This window comes from Dasypus novemcinctus, chromosome 13, assembly GCF_030445035.2.
Source record: "Dasypus novemcinctus isolate mDasNov1 chromosome 13, mDasNov1.1.hap2, whole genome shotgun sequence".
NCBI lineage: Eukaryota > Metazoa > Chordata > Mammalia > Cingulata > Dasypodidae > Dasypus > Dasypus novemcinctus.
Window position 1 is genome coordinate 19,965,286 of NC_080685.1, and position 22,006 is coordinate 19,987,291.

At 40.4% G+C, this 22,006-nt stretch overlaps 1 protein-coding gene across 14 annotated transcripts in view; it reads left to right on the forward strand.

Moving 5' to 3' along the window:
- Positions 1-22,006, forward strand: part of PDE4DIP (phosphodiesterase 4D interacting protein) — a 233,367-nt gene that overhangs the window by 16,263 nt on the left and 195,098 nt on the right. The window lies entirely within an intron of this gene.

Here is a 22,006-nt window from a genome sequence, read left to right on the forward strand (position 1 = left end):
TGTAGAGAAACACTTTCAACATCTTGTGGTAGGTGGTAGTTTCCTAAACCTTATACCCAAAGCATGAGCAACAAAAGATAAAATTTAAAAAATGGGATTTCCTCAAAATTAAACACTTTTGTACTTTTGTACCTCAAAGGACTTTGTCAAAAGGGTGAAAGGCAGCCTACTCAATGGGAGGAAATATTTGGAAAACATATATATCTGATCAGGGTTTAATATCCATGATATATAAAGAGCTGTTACAACTCAACAAAGACAAACAACCTGATTAAAAAATGGGCAAAAGACTTGAATAGACATTTGTCAAAGAGGAAATACAAATGGCAAAACAAACAAATGCATGAAAAAATGTCAACATCACTAGTGATTAGGGAAATGCCAATCAAAGCTGCAGTGTGAAATCATTTCACACCTATTAGAATGGCCACTATTAAAAAGACAGAAAACTGCAAGTGTTGGAGAGGATGTGGAGAGATAAGAATGCTTATTCACTGTTGGTGGGAATGTAGAATGGTACAGCCACTGTGGAGGACTGTTTATAAGTTCCTAAAGAAGTTGAATATAGATTTGTCAATTGGCCTGGCAATACCACTACTGGATATATACCCAGAAGAACTGAGAGTAGTGACATGAACAGACATCTGCACACCTGTATTCTTAGTGGTGTTATTTGTGATTGACAAAAGATGGACACAACCCAGGTGTCCATCAACTGATGAATGCATTAAAAAAAAAACAACAAACCTGTGGTATATACACCCGATGGAATATTATGCATCTGTAAGAAGAAATGAGGTTGTGAACCTGGAGGACATTATGTTGAGTGAAGCATGCCAGACATAAAATAAAAAATACTATATTATTGCTCTATTATGAACTAAATACATTGTTTAAACTCATGGAGTTAATAACTAGAATATTGGTCACCAACAAATAGAATGAGGTTAGAGAATAGAAGGTTGCAGGTTTACATGTGCAGAACTGGTAAAAAGTTTGTGTGTTAATCTTTGGAAATGAATAGAAAAGGTGAAAGCATAACATAATATTTGTAACTGGCAGTGCTCTTGTACAAATATGACTGTGGTTGAAAGGACAAACCTAAGGTCATGAATTTACTAAAAGGAAAGCTAAAAAATGTAGCATGGGACTGTTTAGCATAGTAAAACCTCATGTGAAATATGAAAAAATTTAAAGCTTCATTGTTTCTCAACAAGAAAGGTTCTTGTGGAGAGCACATACCTTCTAAAAGAAAAAGGACATTCTTGCTGGTAATTAAAAGCACATCTAGACGAGCATCCTTAGGTGGTATATTCTACAAAACGAACTTACAAAGGTGCTATTTTTCACTCCCATAATTTTCACCATGAATTAAGTTTCCGTCATGCAGCCGTAAATACCTTATAAATTCTTTATCCTCCTCTACTGTAGAGGGAATGATAGCTTCTTTGTGAATGGAAGGGCTGGGTCTAATTCTACAGCATGACCTTGGACTGAGGAAAGGTTCAGGAGTCTGTCATGTTAATCTAGAGCTGCATAACAAATTATCCCAAAACTTAGACTGAAAACAACAAGCATTTATTATCTCATAGTTTCTGTGGGTCATGAGTCTGGGAGCAAATTAGCTGAGTGCCTTTGGCAAGGTGACCCTTATGAGGATGAGGTCAAGTAGATATGAATTTCTAAAGATAAAGGGACCAAATGTTTTACTTGTGATAAGATCCCAATGGTTATTGACTAGAATAATGTGGGATTTGGCCTGGATCCAAGCTTGGTCCTAGACCTGTTCACTAGGGTGAACATTCTATGGAAGGTAGAGGAAAATGGGAGAAATATGCAAGTCTTGGTTGGTGGCTGGTGTTGCAAATCAGTAAACATTGGTGTCAGCGGTCAGGGAAGTATCAAGGAGCCCCATGAAGCAAAAGGACCATAACAATACGGAATCTGGGACTGAAAGCACTTAAAAGTCTAGGTATATATACATAGTCTAGAAATTTTTTTAGACCAGGAGAGCTGGTTTTAGGGGTCATTAGGGCAAATTGGGTCAAACCAAATAGGTTAAGTACAAGACTATAAAGTACAAAATTTTCCTAACACTATTCTAAAAGACTCAGAATTTAAAAGTGGAAGAAGAGTGATGTGTGGGAGAAATGATGATGGAAGCTTTGTAAACATTTCCTGCTTTCTGTGAACTTGGCTTGGGAATTTGAGTGGGGTCAGGAGGCAATACTGATCCTGCAAAGCTAAGGAAGAGTGGGTTAACTTTCCTGGGAATGACAGAGGCAGGAGAAATAAAAACTGAAAACATTCATGACATATTGAATATCCCTGAATGATTCTTATGTGTCTATAAGTAAAAAAGTAGTGCTGGGACCTGTATTAAAAAGCCTTTTTAAAAAATTAATCTTTTTATTTTTAAAGAAGCTTTAGGTTATGTAAATGTTACATGAAAAATATGATAGTCCCATATACCCCACTTCCTCTCCCTCTCACACTTCTCCACATTAACAGTATCCTTCATTAGTGTGGTACGGTTGGTGAACACATATCGAAGTATTGCTACTAACCATGGACTACAGTTTACATTATAGTTTACACTCTGCACAATTGTAAGTTATGACAAAATATAAAATGGCCTATATCCATCACGGCAACATCATGCAGGGCAAATCCAAGGTCCTGAAAATACCCCCATATTACACCTATTCTTCCCTCTCCCATCCCTCAGAAACTCTGGTGGTCACTGCTTTTATATCAATGATAAGAGGTCTTCCATTGCTAGAATAATAATAAGTCTATAGTAGAAAAATAATAAGTCTACTTTAGTCCATTTTTCATTTCCAATCTTGAGGACTTTGGGATGATGATGCCCACACTGTTTCTAATTGAGAGGGGGCTTAAATCCCATGAGGTAGAAGGGTGGAACTATCTTGCTCGCAGTTGCAGATACTCTTTGTTCCTTGGGATGAGCGTTGTCCATCATCATCTCCTTGTTAGTTGTCCTGCGTGAGTCCAATGAACTGGAGAATAGGTCTTACAACTCTGCTGAGATTCAGGGCTCAAATGGTACATGAATGAACCAAAAATTTAAATCTCTGGGGCATATATTTATCAAGTATAGTGTTATGTATAGGTTCAAATAAAAGGGCAGAAAAGCCATGTGTAGAGAACCTATAAATGAGTCTATACTGTAACACTGGGGAGCATAAATTCCCAAGTAAGGCCCATTGACAGGGTGTTGAATTCCTGAGCTGTCTGCCCTGCTTATAGTTTCTGGATGTCTCTAGAACCCTCAAGAACGTTGGTATTGAGGCATTGTTTATTGTGGCAGTCAATGAGGTCCTGCTGAGACTTGCATAAATGTAACCTCTGGAAGACCTCCGGACACACTTTGAAATCTCTTAGCAATAAAAACTCATTTGTATTTACCATTTCCCCCTCTTGGTCAAGGTCAAAAAACCTTGGTTTTGAAATGAAATGATGTAAAGAGCTGGTACTGCCTTCCTTTCAAGTCCTTGAAAGTGCTCCAGTGGCTTTAAGGTCTCTGTCTATTTCTTTGGTTTTATGTGACTAAATATTTATTTTACTTAAGCATTAGACATCACAAAAAAGTTTTTTTTAAAGGAAAGCTTAATCCATTATCTTATTTTACATTTTTCTTTATTTATGGAATATAACATTTTAGTAAACTAATCATTTCCAAACTTTTGATAGGCTTTTTATATTTAGGAAAGCAAGCTTTTTAAAAAAAATTTATTTGGGAAATAAGGAAAAGAACGGAGCTTGCTGAGAAATGGGAAAGGAAGATAGAAATGGCACAGCAAGATTTGGTGCAGGCCCCTCTAGGCAGAGAGAGCCAAAAGAAAAGCTTTTATTATCTAAAATAAATGCTTGACCCCATGGTATACTATAGTGTACATTTTAGTTCATATGCATGAGGGATTTTTATTTTGGCCATTACTCTCACTTGCTACCAGTTGCTCATGCCTAAACCTTGGGAACTTTGGGCATATCTTAGATTTCTCTCTTTTTTCCTCATACCCTTTATCAAATTTATTAGTAAAATCATGTCAGCTCAACCTTCAAAATATTCCAGAATCTGACCTCTTTTCATACTGTCTCCACTTCTGCTATCCTGGTCCAAGTTACCATTCTCACCTGAATAAGACAAAAATCTCCTTAACTCTCCTTAACCCATTCTTATTTTATTTTATAGTAACAAAAATGGTCATTTTAACCATTTTTAAGTGTACACTTCAGTGGCATTGATTACATTCACAATGTTGCCTGCACCCATTCTTGCTCTTCTCCATATAGTCTGTTTTCCATCAGCAGTCAAAGAGATTGTTTTAAAACATTTAGACTATAGTATTTCTCTGCTTGAAACGTTCCAATATCTTTGCATTTTTCTTAGAGTAAAAATCAAAGTTCTTACCATGGTCTCCAAGATCCCATACCATCTGTTCTCTCCACTCCAACCACATCACTCTCCTTGCTATTTCTCCATGCTATTTCTCCAGCACTCCAAGCAAGCCCCTTTTTCAGAGCTTTTGTGATTGCTCTTTCTCCTCCTCAGAACACTCCTGTCCCAGAAACCCATGCTTCCTTCAAATATCAACTTATCAGACGGGCCTTCTCCAACTTAAGTTTTCTCCATAACACTTATCACCACCAGGCATGGTTATTGTCTGTCTCTTTCCTCTGGATTGTAAGCTCCTGATGGGTCTTTGTTTTGTTCCCCAACATCTTGAACAAAGCTAGTTCCTAGTTGACAGTAAATATCTGCTTGGTGATTGAGTAGGTGATTGGCTAGATGTTTAGTGCCCTTCAAGATAAATATTCTGAGTTTATGCAGTTTCCAACTCCACTATGGCCCTGACTGCTGATGTCTTAGAACTTATACTATGCCATCTTCCCCATGGCTTGTGGCATTTACAGTCATTTCTTCAAGTTACCCTCACCAAACAACTCAAATTTATATCCCATATACTCAACAGTAGACAAATCATATCATTACTCTTAAATATGTCATTAGCAGTAATTACAGTTCTTATTACCTAAGACCTTTGCCCTGTCTTGCCTTGCAGAACAGATATGGATTATATAATATTCTTAAAGCCAAGTCTTTCTCAAAAGAATTTAGATATAATGTTTTCTAAATATTTGTAATTCATTTTGAAAGAAACTTTAGATTGCATAAATGTAATGTCAGAAATATAGGGGATTCCCATATACCTGTCCCCCCCCTCCCCCTCCCACACTCTCCCCCACTAACAACATCTTTCATTAGTATGGGACATTTGTTACAACTGATGAACACATATTGAAACATTGCCACTAACTAGGGTCTGTAGTTTACATTATGGTTTATACTTTGCACTACACAATTTTATAAGTTTTGACAAAAGGTATAATGGCCTGTACCCATCATTATAATGTCAGGCAGGACAATTCCAATGTCCCCAAAATGCCCCATGTTACCCATATTCTTTCCTCTCCCTCCTCTCAGAACCTCTGGTGGCCACTGCCTCTATATCAACGATGCAAGTTCTTCCATTTCTAGAATAATAATCTATTTTATTTATTTATTTATTTTTTAAAAGATTTATTTATTCATTTATTTCTCTCCCCTTCCCCCCCCTCACCCCGGTTGTCTGTTCTCTGTGTCTATTTGCTGCGTCTTCTCCTTTGTCTGCTTCTGTTGTTGTCAGTGGCATGGGAATCTGTGTTTCTTTTTGTTGCGTCATCTTGTTGTGTCAGCTCTCTGTGTGAGCGGCACCATTCCTGGGCAGGCTGCACTTTCTTTCGCACTGAACGGCTCTTCTTATGGGGCGCACTTCTTGCTCATGGGGCTCCCCTACGTGGGGGACACCCCTGCGTGGCAGGGCACTCCTTGCACGCATCAGCACTGCGCCTGGACCAGCTCCACACGGGTCAAGGAGGCCCGGGGTTTGAACTGCGGACCTCCCATGTGGTAGACGAATGCCCTAACCAATGGGCCAAGTCCGCTGCCATAATAGTCTCCTCGCTTATGTTTGTTCGTTCCTCAATCTTGAGGATTTTAAGATCTTGATACCTACTCTGTTTCTGATTGAGAGGGGGCTTAGATCTCATGGGGCAGATGGATGGAACTGTCTTGCTTGCAGTTGAAGATACCCTCTGTTTTTTGGGATGGACTTTGTCCATCATCATCCTTTTGTTAGTTGTCCTGGTCAAGTCCAATGAACTGGAAAACAGGTTTTGCAACACTGCTGAGATTCAGGGCTCAGCCGGCACATGAACAGACTGAAGATTTAAGTCTCTGGGACATATATTTAATGAATATAGTGCTAATTATAGGTTCAATTAAAATGGGCAGAAGAGTCATATGTAGGGAAATTATAAATGAGTCTACCTCTGTTACACTGGGGAGCATATATTCCAAAGCAAGGTCCACTGTCAAGGTGCCAAATTCCTAAGATGTTCTTCCCTGCCTACAGTGTCTAGATATCTCTAGAGCCCTCAGGAGCCCCGCAGTTTGAGACACTGTTTACTGTTGCAGTCAACGAGATCCTGCTGAGACATGCACAAGTGTAATCTCTGGATTGACCTCCTGACTCAATTTGAAATCCCTTAGCAATAAACCTGATTTGTATTTAATATTTACCCCTTATGGTCAAGGTCTTTTACCAAATGCATCACTAGTTGGTGCTTGGTAATAATCCCTCAGTGCCAGGGAAGCTCATTCCCAGAAATCATGTCCCATGCTGGCGGTAGGTAGTGCGTTTATATGTTGAGTTTGGCAAAGAGAGAGGTCTCATTTGAGCAACAAGGAGCCTTTCAGGAGGTAACTCTTAGGCAACCTATAAAACTAGGCTATGTTTCAATTTCACAAGAAAAGGTTCCTAAGTATAACCATCAGTAGATATAATGTTTTCATGGTGAAATTTTAGATGTCATGTCCTTTTGGATTGCTGTTAAGATGAGCAGAGAACATATCCTCACAGGTTAAGGGTGAAAAAAGAACTTGTTTCTTTTTATTGTACCACTCCTGTCTTAGTCACATTGAGCCTGACATTTTATTTCAGCATTGACACAATGTTTCATCATTAGGGGTCTATCTTCTTTGCATTTTCATTCATTTTGGAATTTCAATATTTAGTTCAGTTTTGTTCAATATTTAGCTCAGTATCTCATATTCTTTGTACAGGGTCAGCTTCATGGATATGCAACCTGTACAGTCTCACAGGACCCCATGCTTAGAAAGGCTTTGATTTGGTTTAGTTCTCTGCTGTCATCATCTTGTCATTCATAATATTTTTCATCAGGGCTCCACAAATTACGTTGCCAGCCTGGCCTTAAATATGAATTTTTTGTTGAAAGACTTCTATGCACTTTTTCTGTTTACTGCCACCCACATATTATCTAATAGTGATGAGCGAATGATTGTAATCCTTTTAAAAGAAAGCTGGATTTTGGTAGGGTGTATAAATCTCTTTAGATTTATTGGTAAGCAATATATTATTTGGGTATATATTTAAGCACCTGATGTTAATCAGTATTCTTTGATAGAATTATAAACTAAGAGGTTTCTATTGAACCTTGGTTAACAATTGATTTCCTCTTCTTTTTTGGTTTTGTTTTTAAAGCAAAATACTTACTTTTATGATATTTACAATGATAAAAAATACCAATTTCTAAACAGGGTCAAATACAAATGGCCAATTTTTTGTGATGTATATGTCTTTAAAAAAATACAATTTACAAAAATGATGGGGGTGGGGGGTGGAGAGTAGGTTATATGGGAACCTCATGTTTTTTAATGTAACGTTCTTTGTGATCTATTAACTTAAATTTTAAAAAGTGTAAAAACAAAACAAAACTAAAACAAACGGCAAGCCAGATACAGCTAACAATTCATCGAAAATAGGGTTCATTCACCTATTCCTACCTTTAAGTTGAAAGGAAAACATAACACCTAAATTTCACTTCTGGGGTTTTACTCTAAGGAAACAATAAGTCACTGCCATATTATATAAACAACTGAAAATTAGAAACAGCTTAAAAATCAAGCAAAAAGGATTAAATTGTCATTTTATGCAATACTCTATAAACATTAAAAAGAATGTTCTCTTCATGTAATCACTCATTTGGTCAAAATAACATGGATTAAATGAAGAACAAAAAATGCCACAGCTCCTCCCCTTAGGTATCTTTACAGTCTAGTGGGAAGATGATAATTGACTCAGGTGAAAAACAAAAATACAATGTGACAAGTGCTGCTAAGAGGAGTTATAGCGAGCTAGCTAGGTAGATAGATGGAATGAATGAGCACTAAGAGCAAAAGTAGGGAGAATGCGGGGATGAACCTCCCTGGCAACTAGGGACCACTATCAACTACCAACTGATGATGCAACTGGAAAATGACCTTATACGGAAGGTTCAATGCGGATCAGCAGAATATCCATGTCTACATAAAATACCATGACTTTAAAATGCTGTTTGACCTAAAGTAAGGGGGAAATGGAAAGGAGAAATGAGTTTATATGGCTACGAGTTTCTAAAAAAGAGTCTGGAGGCTGGCAGAAGGTTTGCCCTCATGCACAACTGAGCAGAGTCAGAGAGACAGATAAAGCAGATACAACCCCCAGATATTGGTTCCTTTGAGGGCTAAAGAGACCCATGGGAGTTATGGTCATGGCCGATGGGGTTAACTACCAGGGCAGATGGCCCCTCTTTGGAAATGGTGTTTATGTGTGATGAATCTGGACTCAGATGGAATCTCCCTTCATAAGACTTTCATGCTAATGTGCTGGAGGTGTAGTTAATGTTGGGGTTTAAGATATATTTAGGGGATATGAATCTCTGGACTGACAATGTGATAGCCAGATCCTGAGCCTCAACAGACTCCAGCACCTACAATCTGATTTATTGGACTTACCACACTCAGCTAAGATGGAGTTGAAGAAGGACAACCACCACACCATGGAGCCTAGAGTGATTACAACTGAAAATGGGAGGATTGCATCCAGCATCCAGGTGGAATCTGACCCTCCTCTTGACATAGAAGTGCAATGGACACAACCAATCCAATGTCCACATAGAAGAGGTGGCATTGGATTGGGAAAAGTGGACATAAAGGACAAAGGGTATGGGGAAAGGCAGGAAGAGATGAGAGGTGGAGGCGTCTTCGGGACATGGAGCTGCCCTGGATGGTGCTTCAGAGGTAATCACCGGACATTGTAAATCCTCACAGGGCCCACTTGATGGAATAGAGGAGAGTATGGGCCATGATGTGAACCAATGTATATGGGGTGCAGAGGTGCCCAAAGATGTACTTACCAAATCCAATGGATGTGTCGTGATGATGGGAGCGAGTGTTGTTGGGGGGGGGGGGAGAGGGGGGGTGGGGTTGAATGGGACCTCACATATATATTCTTAATGTAATATTATTACAAAGTAAAAAAAAAATTAAAAAATTAAAAAAAAAAAAGTATACTCTCAAAAAAAAAAAAAAAAAAAAAAGTAGGGAGAATGGACCTAATTGGATAAGGCAGGCACAGCATCTGTAAGGAGGTAATGATTGAGCAGAGGTGGGAAGGAAGAGCAAGAGTTAATTTGGAGAAGGACAGTGGTGGAGGGACACATTCCAGACCCAGGGAAAAGGGACTATTAGGTCCACAGGACCAGTGGTAAAAGCATGGAGAGGAACGGGACGAGCCCAAGAAGCCAGGAGAGTGTAACAGGAGCTGGTGAACCACAGCAAGGATTTTCATCTGTAGCCTCAGAATGGTAACAGTCTCAGGCTCTGCTTCTCAGTTAGCCCTCCACGGATCCCTATGTGATGCCTTGGTGGTGACTGGCCCTGGAGGCTCTGACTGCTTGAATGCCTGAAGGACTGAGAGGCCATTTCTAGATGTATATGTAACTTGTTTGTAGCACTGTAGGTGCTACAGTACACTGGTTGGGAAGTTCTGCCTTAGAGGACCTGTTAGGAGACCTTGTGCGTGTAGTTCACAATGAAGATTTCCAAGCTACTGTTCATTTCCTAAGGTGAGCCCAAGAAAGTTCCTAGTTGGTGTATCCATTGTCTCACATACACACTACAGTGTTTCAGTGCTTACCGACCATGTTAGAGTTTGTTCTAATATAAAGAGGGCATATGTTCAGATGTTAACAAAAATCCAAATGATGCACCTGGATTGTATTACTGACATGTTATCCAGATTAGATATTATGATAACCTACGTGGGCACAAGTTCAGAGATGTCAGAAACAACATTAAAGTCAAAAGTCAGCTGTTTTGTTTTCCAAAGCCGGGCCCTCCTAGTTTGGTACAGAGCTACTTTTCTCAGCCTCCAACTGTAGCTCTTCAGTGGCTGCCACTTTTTTCTCTCTTCCTTGGCTGGGTGAAACCTTAAAAGACTTTTTTTTTTAAGATTTATTTATCCCCCCCTACCGCTTGCTTGCTGTCTGCTCTCTGTGTCCATTCGCTGCATGTTCTTCTGTGTCTGCTTGTCTCCCTTTGTTGCGTCATCTTGCTGCTCCAGCTCTCCGTGGGTGTGGGCTGTCAGCTCTCTGAGGCATGGGCCATCAGCTCTCTGCAGGTATAGGCCAGCTTGCCTTCACAAGGAGGCCCCGGGAAGTGAACCCAGGGCCTCCCACATGGCAAATGGGAGCCCAATGGGTTGAGCCACATCCGTTTCCCCCTTAAGAGACTTCTGTGTATCTTATCTCCATCCTGTCTCAGCTGGCCCTCAGAACTTTCCTTCCCCTTTACCCCACCCTCTCCATGTATATCTCCCCACTTGGTCTGCCCTGGTCTTACTGGCAGAAACTGGCTGTAGAGGAGTACCAGAAGCAGTCGCAAAACTTGGAAATAAAGCTGACAGAAGCTGAGCTGTAGAGTCTGGGCCCTGCACTCAGTTTGACTGGGCATCTGGAGCCGAGTCTGGCCCGAGGACCGTCATGAAGCTGGCAAGTGGATCCGTTGTTCTCCAGGCTGATCCAGCTGTGCCTCCAGTGTCCTGTTCAGAGGGTGCTGGTGAAAATATGGCACGGGAGGGAGAGACCGGCTGTCCCCATGAGGCAGAGAGCCAGGAAGGAGGCCGAGGGTGCCCCACCACCAGGAACCAGGCAGTACCCACGAAGGAAAATGCCTCAGGCCCACAGGGTCCTTGCAGTTAACAGAAATGAGAGAAGCAGATCAGGTTTAAGACCACAGGGAGTAGTGGTGGGAACTGTGCCTACTGGGAGGGTTTTTGCGCCATCTAAAGGCTCAAACAAAATACAGTGAGGCTGATTTTGTAATATAGTTTCTGCCAGCAGAGGGCACTTGTTGATGGTTTTCGTTATCGTTAGATCAGGTTTGGGACTTGTGGAAGGGTAGCTCTTACCACTATTGGATGAAGTTTAGGAAGCACCTTGAATTCCATTCAGAGCCTGCCTGGAGCATATAGCATTACTGCTTTGATTTCCAGAACCAACTGTAGACTGTGTCAGTAAAACTAGAGGTGAGGCAGATTTAGTTTTTGCATTGGGTGGGTAGGTGCCTCAACTGAGAGTTGCAGTTCAGAGTTTCCTTAATAGTTCAGGCACTTGAAAAATTGCATTCTTTTTTTAAGACTTATTTTTTATTTATCTCTCTTCCCCGCCCCCCCCCCCCCCAGTTGTCTGCTCTCTGTGTCCATTCGCTGTGTGTTCTTCTGTGGCTGCTTCTATCCTTATCAGCAGCACTGGGAATCTGTGTTTATTTTTGTTGCGTCACCTTGTTGTGTCAGCTCTCCATGTGTGCGGCACCATTCCTGGACAGGCTGCACTTTCTTTCGCGCTGGGCGGCTCTCCTTACGGGGCACATTCCTTGCACGTGGGGCTCCCCTATGCGGGATACACCTCTGCGTGGCAGGGCACTCCTTGTACCCATCAGCACTGCACGTGGGCCGGCTCCACAGGTGTCAAGGAGGCCCGGGGTTTGAACCGCGGACCTCCCATGTGGTAGGCGGACGCCCTATCCATTAGGCCAAGTCCACTTCCTGAAAAAATTGCATTCTAATTGCATTAGAGGCAACTTGTGAGGTAGTTTGGTTTTTCTTCCCTCTCCTACCGTCTCCCCTCTCTGCCCCTGTCCTGTTCTGTCCTGGTGCCCGCAAATCACAGAGACTTGCCCTTGAGACACTAAACTATTTGAGAAGGAGGTTGGAGGAGATGGCCTTGGCTCATAGAGTGGCTTTTGTTTTTTATTCTGTGTGTCCTGGAGGTGCCACTTGATGTCTTATAGTTCATCACGCACAGAAGAGAGCTGTTATCAACAAGTTCGGCTAATACAGCACTAGAGAACAGCAGGGAGGTGCATCTAAAGGTTTAGCTGTTTCACACTGCATGGGAGTGAAAAACCAGGGCTCAGACTAGGGTGAAATGACTAAGATACTCACTCCCAGGGCTGTGCATTAAAATGCAGGGTCAGATCTTGTCTTTATTTAAAATTTTAGTTTGTTCATCATTGGTTGTTGTATTACTTTTGATTTTTAAAATATTGCATTGAAATATTCTTCATCTTGATCACTGAGTTCGTTTGGGGTCCCTTAAATTTTTTTCCTTATTAGATAAGTTGTGGGTTTACAGAACAAGCATAAAGTACAGGATCCTCCCCATACACCACCCTGCCACCAACACCTTGCATTGGTGTGGAACATTTGTTACGCTTGGTGATAGCACATTCATATGATTGTACTATTAACTAAAATCCATGGTTTAATTTAGGGTTCAGTGTAGTGTAGTTCCATGGATTAATTTTTAAAATTTTTGTTCTGTTACCATATATATAATCTAAAATTTCCCCTTTCAATCATATTCAAATATATATTTCAGTCCTATCAGTTGTGTTCACAATGTTTTACTGCCCTTGCAACCATCCATTATTGTAGCAGTTTGATATAGTTATGAGTTCCAAAAATAGATATTAGATTATGTTTGTAAACTGGTCTGTACCTGCGTGTGATTAAATTATGATTAGGGCTTTGATTGGGCCACATCATTGGGTTTTGAATCCCCACCCCTTGGTGGGTGGGGACTCACAGATAAAAGGCATGACAAAGGACAGAGTTGGAGGGCTTTTAATGTTGGAGTTTTGATATTGGAGTTTGATGCTGGAGTATTAAACTAGAGCCCTGGGAAGTCAGCACACAGAGGAAAGAGAAGCAAGCCCCGGGAAGAGAGAAACCCTGAGCCTGGAGAGAAGCAAGACCTGGGAAGAGAGGAACCCAGGAAGCCTGAACCCTCGCAGATGTTGGCAGGCATCTTGCTCCAACACGTGGAAATAGACTTTGGTGAGGGAAGTAACCTATGCTTTATGGCCTAGTATCTGTAAGCACCTACCCCAAATAAATACCCCTTATAAAAGCCAACGAGCTTCTGGTATTTTGCATCAGTACCCTTTTGGCCAACTAATAAAATTACCAAAACTTTTCCATCATTCCAAATAGGAACCCTCTACATTTTAAGCCTTATTTTCCCATTCTCTATCCCTACCCATCCCTGCTAACCTGTATTCTATATTCTGACTCTATAAGTTTGTGTATTCTAGTTGTTCCAAATCAGTGAGATCATATAGTATTTGTCCTTTTGTGTCTGGCTTAATTGACTAAACATGATGTCTTCAAGGTTCATCCCTGTTGTCACCTGTACGAGGACTACATTCCTTTTTACAGCTGAGTAATATTCCACTGTTCATATATACCACATTTTATTTATTCAGTCATTGGCTGATGTACACTTGGGTTGCTTCCATCTTTTGGCAATTGTGAACAATACCTCTTTGAACATTAGTGTACAAATATCTGTACAAGTCCTTGCTTTCAATTCTTTTAGGTATATACCTAGTAATGGGATTGCCAAGTTATATCATAGTTGTATACTTAGCTTTCTGAGGGACTGCCATACTGTCTTCTGCAGTGAGTATCCCTTAAATTTTGTACCCCAGGTGAGTACCTCACTCACCTCACCCTACCACCTGCTCAGAACACCTTCACAATGAATCAAAAGGGTTGATCCAATTGACTTTCTGGCCTTGATTTTTCCCTCTAACTCACGATAGCCAACAAATAGAAGATGCAATAATTCTTCTGTATACAAGAACTTCTGATTTAGAGCCAACTAGTATTTATGTACCTGTTATTATTTCATACACTTAGCCTGAAAAATGGGATACGTTTATCTGATTAAAAGATTATTTTAGTTGAACAGAGTTGTATTGGTTAATATTAGGTGTACCTGTACACCTAATATTAGGTGTAATAGTAATGAAATGGTAGGATCTAGGATGGGGTTTACCCCCACTGCCACTACACTCATTGCAGAGTGAACTTTGCAAGGATGAAGGACTGTTGAGGCACACCCATCTTTTGTGTAGAGTTGTCAGATGTTTGACATGGAACTCAACAGTTCAAGATTTTGGCTTCTTACATGTTAAAATTAAAATTAAAATGAAAGTGAATACACAAATGCAATATTTTTCTTGTTAACACTTTTCCTTGGTTGTGTGAGGCTGTATCTCAATATTTCTGAAGCCAGCTGGAAGAAAGGATGAAACAGTTGTTCTAAACTGCCAAAAAAAGCACCCTGACTTCCAGTAGTTCTACGTGTGGATGAGGGAATTCGTCTTTGTATATTTCACCTTTGCCTGGGAGTGATCATTTTCATGACCCCTCTTGGTTGTGCAGATTTGAGCCAAAATCTACCAGGGGCTGCTCCTGACATTAATGAAGTTATCCAATGCAAATACTTCAGAATACCATGTAAAATATTCTATTTAATAGTGATAAAAGCTGACTGTTGGGGAGCGCTAGTATATTCTTTTACACAATTTCACCAGTTCAAAATTTTTTTTTATTCTTGGGAGATACACACTGTAATATTTAGCAGTAAAGGGTAATTATGCCTGCAACTTACTTTCCAATGGTTCAGCAAAAATAACAATAATAATTGTGTGTGTGTGTGTGCATAGAAAGAGAGGGAGAAAAAAAGCAAATGTGGCAAAATGTTAATGACTGGTCATTCTAAGTGAAAGGTTCACAGGACTTCATGGTAGCATATTTGTAACTTTTTATATGTTTGCATTTTTTACAAAATGAAAAGTTTTAAAAAAATCAGTCTTATGTTTCTGATTATATAAAACTCCACGTTCCAATCTGTAGAGGAGATGGGAAACCAGGCAGTAGTGATTTTCAGTGTTTGCTACAATTTTAAACCCAGAGAAATTCATCCTGGTTGATTCAGGGGCCACCTTGTACAGGGCATGAGACAAGGAACAGAGGCAGGGACGATGGCTGTACAGCTGTTTTGTCTTTAGCAATATTTTTTTTCTAATTCAGAATGCAATTGGAGATCCAAGCCAGGATCACACTTTGCATTGTTATCATCCTCGCAGATTTTTAAACCTGCCTAGATTGGCTGATATATTCTCTTTGGGCTCAGACTGGAATTGCTTGTCTCATCCCAGAAAATGACTCAGATTTTGGTGATTGTCATGAATGTTCTGGAGTTATTTTTTGATTTGTTCCAGTATTGTTTCTGGTTCCCTAAATGCATTTGTTGACCTTCACATCAGTCTCTTCAAATTATAAGATTTGATATCTAAAGTCAGAGCAAAGAAAAATTTCTAGGTGATTCTTAAAAGTCTTTCCTCACTATTCCAATCCCCTTTCCAGAAATTTACATACCACATTTCTCGCATAATTTCCCCTCCGCCAATACATACACATAAATAGTGGGTGTTGAAAGATGAAGGGGATTGTGTGAGTAAATTACCACCAGCTGTCTGAAGGCCTGGCCATAATTTCTTTCCTTGAGGTTTTTGTTACAGCTGACAGATAAGGCTATCCAGTGAAAGAGATGGATCTGTACACACACACACACACACACACATTCACACACAGTCCTCAAGATGGGGAACAAGATTGGGAGTCAAAGGGAGGAATACAGGATGGAAGAATTGTCCACATTTTTTGGTCCCTGGAATTCCAGCCTGAAAGTGAAGGAATCAGCTTATTCAGTTTCCTTACCATTGCTTTGGTCTTGTGATAAATGAGAAAGCTGAGAAATGGAAAATGTGGGTCATTGGCCTAGCCCTAGAGAGCAGTTTGGAGCAGAGTTGAAATTAAATTCAAAGCTGGGATGCAATCCTGCCTGGTGTGCAAACATTAATAAAAAAATAACTATGGGGGAAGAGGATGTGGCTCAACCCATTGGGCTCCCATCTACCATATGGGAGGCCCAGGTTTGCGTCCCAGGGCCTCCTTGTGAAGGTAAGGTGGCCAGTGCCTGTGGAGAGCTGATGGCCCACACCCACGGAGAGCTGGCACAGCAAGATGATGCAACAAAGGGAGACAAACAGACACTGAAGAATGCACAGAGAATGGACACAAAGAGCAGACAGCAAGTAAATGGCAAGGGGGAAATAAATAAATAAAATATATCTTAAAAAACCACAACTATGATTTATTGAGTGCTTAACGTGCACTGAACAATGAATTAAACAATATTCATATCTTATCTCATTTTGTTCATACAACTATGTTGTTGGTAACTTTTTTTTTTAAGATTTATTTATTTATTTATTTATTACTCTCCCCTTCCCCCCACCCTGGTTGTCTGTTCTCTGTGTCTATTTGCTGCATCTTCTTTGTCCGCTTCTGTTGTTGTCAGCGGCACGGGAATCTGTGTTTCTTTTTATTGAATCATCTTGTTGTGTCAGCTCTCCATGTGGGCAGCGCCATTCCTGGGCAGGCTGCACTTTCTTTCGCGCTGGGCGGCTCTCCTTCCAGGGCGCACTCCTTGCGCGTGGGGCTCCCCTACCCGGGGACACCCCTGCGTGGCACGGCACTCCTTGCGCGCATCAGCACTGCACGTGGGCCAGCTCCACACGGGTCAAGGAGGCCCAGGGTTTGAACCGTGGACCTCCCATGTGGTAGGCGGACGTCCTAACCACTGGGCCAAGTCCGCTGCCCTGTTGGTTACTTTTTAAATTAAACTTAATTTACAAATGAGGATGCCAAAGCACAAAGTTTAAGAAACTTGGTCCAAAACCACACAGTTGGAAATTGACATAGAAGAGGGGGTCTTTGAAGCCAAGTCTCAACTCTGGTCATCTTAACTGGTAGTTGTAATCTTGTAATGCCTGCAGTGGCCCCAGCTACCGTACTTCTCTTCCAGATGAATGGGACCCTTGGCCATCACCCAAGGGGAAGTTTTTAAAATAAAAGTCCTGTATTTTGAAATCCTAATATATGATAAAGTTTTATACTACCAGCATCTTTCAGGGACCTACTCAGATGCTACTGTCCTTGTGAAACCTCTGTAGTCAAATTTCATTACTCACTCTCTCCTTTATGTTCCCTTTTGTTTGTACCTTCATTGCAGCACTTTGCCCAATCTGATTTGTATTATGGTTCGATGAACACCGGCCTGGCTTTCCACACTAGATTTAAACACATGGTGCAGTGCTTAGCAGTGCTCCTAAGTCTTTGTTGAACTGATGTTGAATGGAATGAACTAAGGTAATCAAGTTGTCCCTAAGTTTCATCAGCTTGTGCAACTAAAGTAAGTCCCATGAGTATTAGCTACTTCTGAATTTCCACTGTTCATTCAGGAAATGAAGCCCCTTCCCCCCTACAAGTAATTCCCCTTATCCCAAGGGTTGTTTTCCAATCTCATAAATTACTTCTGGGCCTGATCTCTGTTGCTCTGAGGCACAGCTGCCACTTTGCTTTATGTGTATAGTCCTCAGAGCCACATACACCTCTTTTCCCCACCCTTTCCTGGTCCCACTCTCGCTACAGAAGAGCAGATTTTGGGTTTCCCTGCTGTGCTAATTATATATATGTAATTTCTGAACTCTATTGGAAAGTTTTTCAACACATGAAACTGTGGTTGTATTATGCTGGGGAACCTACTTCTCTTACTGGCCTGCAGTTATACTCTTTAAGCCCCAGTTTGCTCATCTGTAAGAAGGCTGACTTGCAAGGTTGCTCTCTTAATGCTACTTCATTTCTTTTCACTGCATTTATCATCATCTGGCATAGTGTAATCATTTTTTTGTTTATGTGTCTAGTCTGTATTAATACACTGTCAGGGCCATGAAAATAGGATCTTTGCTCTTTGTTTTTTTAAAACTGCTGCATATAGGGAGTCGATGTAGTTTCATGGTTGAGCACCAGCTTCCCACATACAAAGTCTGGGGTTCAATCCCCTGCACTAGTACCTAAAGCACACACACACAGAAAAAACAACAAAAAAAACCCTGCTGCATCCCTGGCATACAAAATGGTGCCTGATACATAATGGTGCCCAGTACATAATGATTTAGGTACTGTATCAAAATTATTTTATTCATCTAAGGCACTGTTCCAGTTGTCTGTTTTTGCATAACAATTCAACCTAAAGCTTAGTGGTTCTAAAAAAACAACCGTTGTATTATATTTCACGATTTTGTTGGTCATGAATTTACACAGGCAGCTGAGCAATTTGTCCATTTCCTGAGGCATTAACTGGGTCACTTCACGGTGTGCAGTGGAAGGCTGGGCTGCTCTGGAAGTCCAGGACAGTTCCACTCATGTGCCTGATATCTTGGTGCTGACTGCTGGACAATAGTCTTCATGTGGTCTCTCTTCAGCAGGGTGGTCAGACTTCTACATGGCAGCTCAGGGCTTCAAAGGCAAGTGCCCGACGAGTCTTGCAGATGCAAGCTTTCTTATCGACCAAGCCTTGGCAGTGCCACGACATCCCTTCCCCTGCATTCTGTTGATCAAGTAAATCTCTAAGTCCTGCCCAGGTTAAAGGGGAGGATAATTCGATTCCACCTCTGAATTGGAGAAATAAGTATTTGCAGTCATCTTTAATCTACCACAGGCACTCTCTCCTTGACTTCAGAATAATTCCTCTGGAAAGGGCTTTTTTTTTAACCTGAGGTTTTAGAAATGGTTATGAGCTGTGAGGGATGAAGGAGACATCTGCTGACTAGCCACGTCAGCTGAATCAACTGCGATGATTAGTGAAGTGACAGGTGTTACAGAGTTATTGTCCTCAGAGCTAGATGCTCAGTGAATGTTAGGTGTCAAAATAGGGAAGCAGCATGTATAACAGTTAGGCATGACGATCTGGAGCTCAACTGATTTGTTTTATTTTATTTTATTTTTAAAGATTTATTTATTTATTTCTCTCCCCTTCCTCCCCCACCCCGGTTGTCTGGTCTCTGTGTGTATTTGCTGCGTCGTCTTTGTCCGCTTCTGTTGTTGGCACCATTCCTGGGCAGGCTGTACTTCCTTTCACCCTGGGTGGCTCTCCTTACGGGGTGCACTCCTTGCGTGTGGGCTCCCCTACGCGGGGGACACCCCTGTGTGTCATGGCACTCCTTGCGCGCATCAGCACTGCGCATGGGCCAGCTCCACATGGATCAAGGAGGCCCAGGGTTTGAACTGCGGACCTCCCATGTGGTAGACGGACGCCCTAACCGCTCGGCCAAGTCTGCCACCTGATTTGTTTTAAATGCCAGCTTTGCTGTCTATCAGCTTTGTGAACTTAGGCAATTTATGTTACCTCCCTGTGTTCTGCATTAGACATTTATAAAATAGAAGAAAAATTACCTCATGATATTTTGCAGGTATAAAAGGAGTTAGTGCACTCAAAGCTTTTAGAAAAGAATCTGGCACATACATGTTAAACATGGTTATTTTATTATTGCATTAGAGTTCATGCAGTCATCCATTCTATAGTCACCTTTATCCATAATCAGGCTGAGAGAGAAGATGGGAAAAGGAATAGAAAAACGAAATGGAAGCTGAAAGTGCAGTTGGGGTATCTGGAGCTGGATATAAGGACCTTATTATTTTTTATTCTTTCCCATCATTTCAAGTATTCCCTAAAGCATGATCAATTGACCAAGTCAAGAGCAGTGTACTCAGCAAAGAATAACATATCGGTTTAATTCACCAACATCATCTACTCAGGTTCTTTGAGTTCTAACCTGGAAAACTGGGAACAGATACACAGGAGGAAAATGTGTGACTTTCTACACAACAGTCTTTGGGACCTACTGTCTTCTCTGTGCCTCAGTCTCAAAATGGGAAGAAAAAATGGTGTGTCAGGATAGCTTAGGTTATGCTGAAGTAGTAAGTAATCTCCAAATCTTGAAAACTTAATACAACAAAAATATATTTCTTGCTCATTCTGTATATTCAATTTGGGTCAGTAGGAAACTGATCATCATAGTCACTCACAGGCACAGGTTAATGAAAACTTCATCTTGACACGAATCGATCTTCTAGGATCGGTACGACAGTGGGAAATGACAATGGCCAAATCGTGTACTGGCTCTTAGAAACTTCTCCTTTCTACCTAGAAGTGATTGCATGAGAGTTCCTCTCACATGTCAATGGCTAATGCAATATACATATTATTGGTCAAAAGCCACAACCAACTTTAAATGGGGTGGGGAAGGATAAAGCTACCATGTAACCAGGAGAAAAGTTTAACAAAAAGCCAGGAAGAACTACATAGAGGAACTAGTAGCTTGTATTATTTATTCTTCTGCAAACACTCCTTCTGCCCTCCTGCACTGTGGGCAGATTGTGTGTCTTTGTGCCATTGTCTTTGGACTTGGCCCTGCAACCTACAATGGTGAATGGAATATGGCAGAAGGGACAGTGTGCCGGATCTGAGCAGAGGTTTTAAGAGTCAGCATAGGTCTCTGCCAACTCTCTGGCTCTCCTGCATTTAGCCACGAGAAGAGTATTTGTCAGGTAGTCATTGCTTCTTCAGTGTGTCCTGGAACAGACTTGAACCCATGTCAGTCATCCCATACCAGAGCCATAGCTTCTTCTGAGAAATGGATGTTTGTTGTTATAATACTGGGTATCTTTCATTAAGCAATATTGTTTCAGCAAAAATATGACTAATACAGTGACAACAGAGATTTCATGAAGAATGGCTACTACAGGTAATGGTTTGCAAGTAAGCAAATGGAATAGTGACTTATTAGTTAATATTATAAGAAATGTAAAGTAAAATTAGACAGTAATATAGTATTTATATACTTACATATGTATCTAACATATCTTGTTGCTCTTCAATTTTTCTTTACTATTAAATAAAGAAAAATTGAAAATAATACATCTTAGTGCTGTTGAGGTAGTGTAAATTTATACAGTCTTTTAGAAAGTCCCATTACTCTAACATCCCTAGTTATCCTAGGGGAAAAATTTCAAAAGAATAAAACAATGAAGGCAAAAAAAATCTTCATCAATGCATTATTTATGAGTATACTATTAGAAACTGTGTAACTATGCAATAATATATTATTAAGTAAACTATGATTCTGTTGATATTATAAAATACTATATAGTCATTAGAATAATAAGCATGAACATTCTCTAAAAACATGAACAAATATCTAATAAGTGAAAAAACCTAGAATATAAAATTATGTCTAAGCTGTAGTTGTAACTAGACAAATAGATAACATAATATATATGGATAATGATTAGAGGGAGGGACTATGGAGAAACAAACAGTTGCGCTGGCGGAGTGGGATAGATGAATGAATATTTTTCTTTAAAAATATAACACTACAATTTTCTTCCTTTGACAATAAGTGCAATTTTAAAAATAAAGCAATTTCTTTTCTCAAGAATATACTCTTATGTGGGATAGGGGTTCCAAGTTAGAAGACAGAGTTCAAAAATACAGGAAGGAAACTCAACAAACTATGAACTTTGATTATCTTCAGGTATTAATGAGTAATTTCTTTTCTATATCTATTTCTTTATTCGTTTATTCTGTCTACTTTTCTGTATTATTCAAATTATTTATAAGTGTATTTAGCCTTTTAAAAAGTTATTTTAAAAATAAATGAGCATATTTTCTAGCCTCCCTTGAGACCCCACAGTTCACCTAGTTAGTGCTGTCATTTCTTGAGTGCAACGCATGCCTGGCTCTAGACAGAGTTCCTCTCCACAACTCAGTGGCCCATAATTTG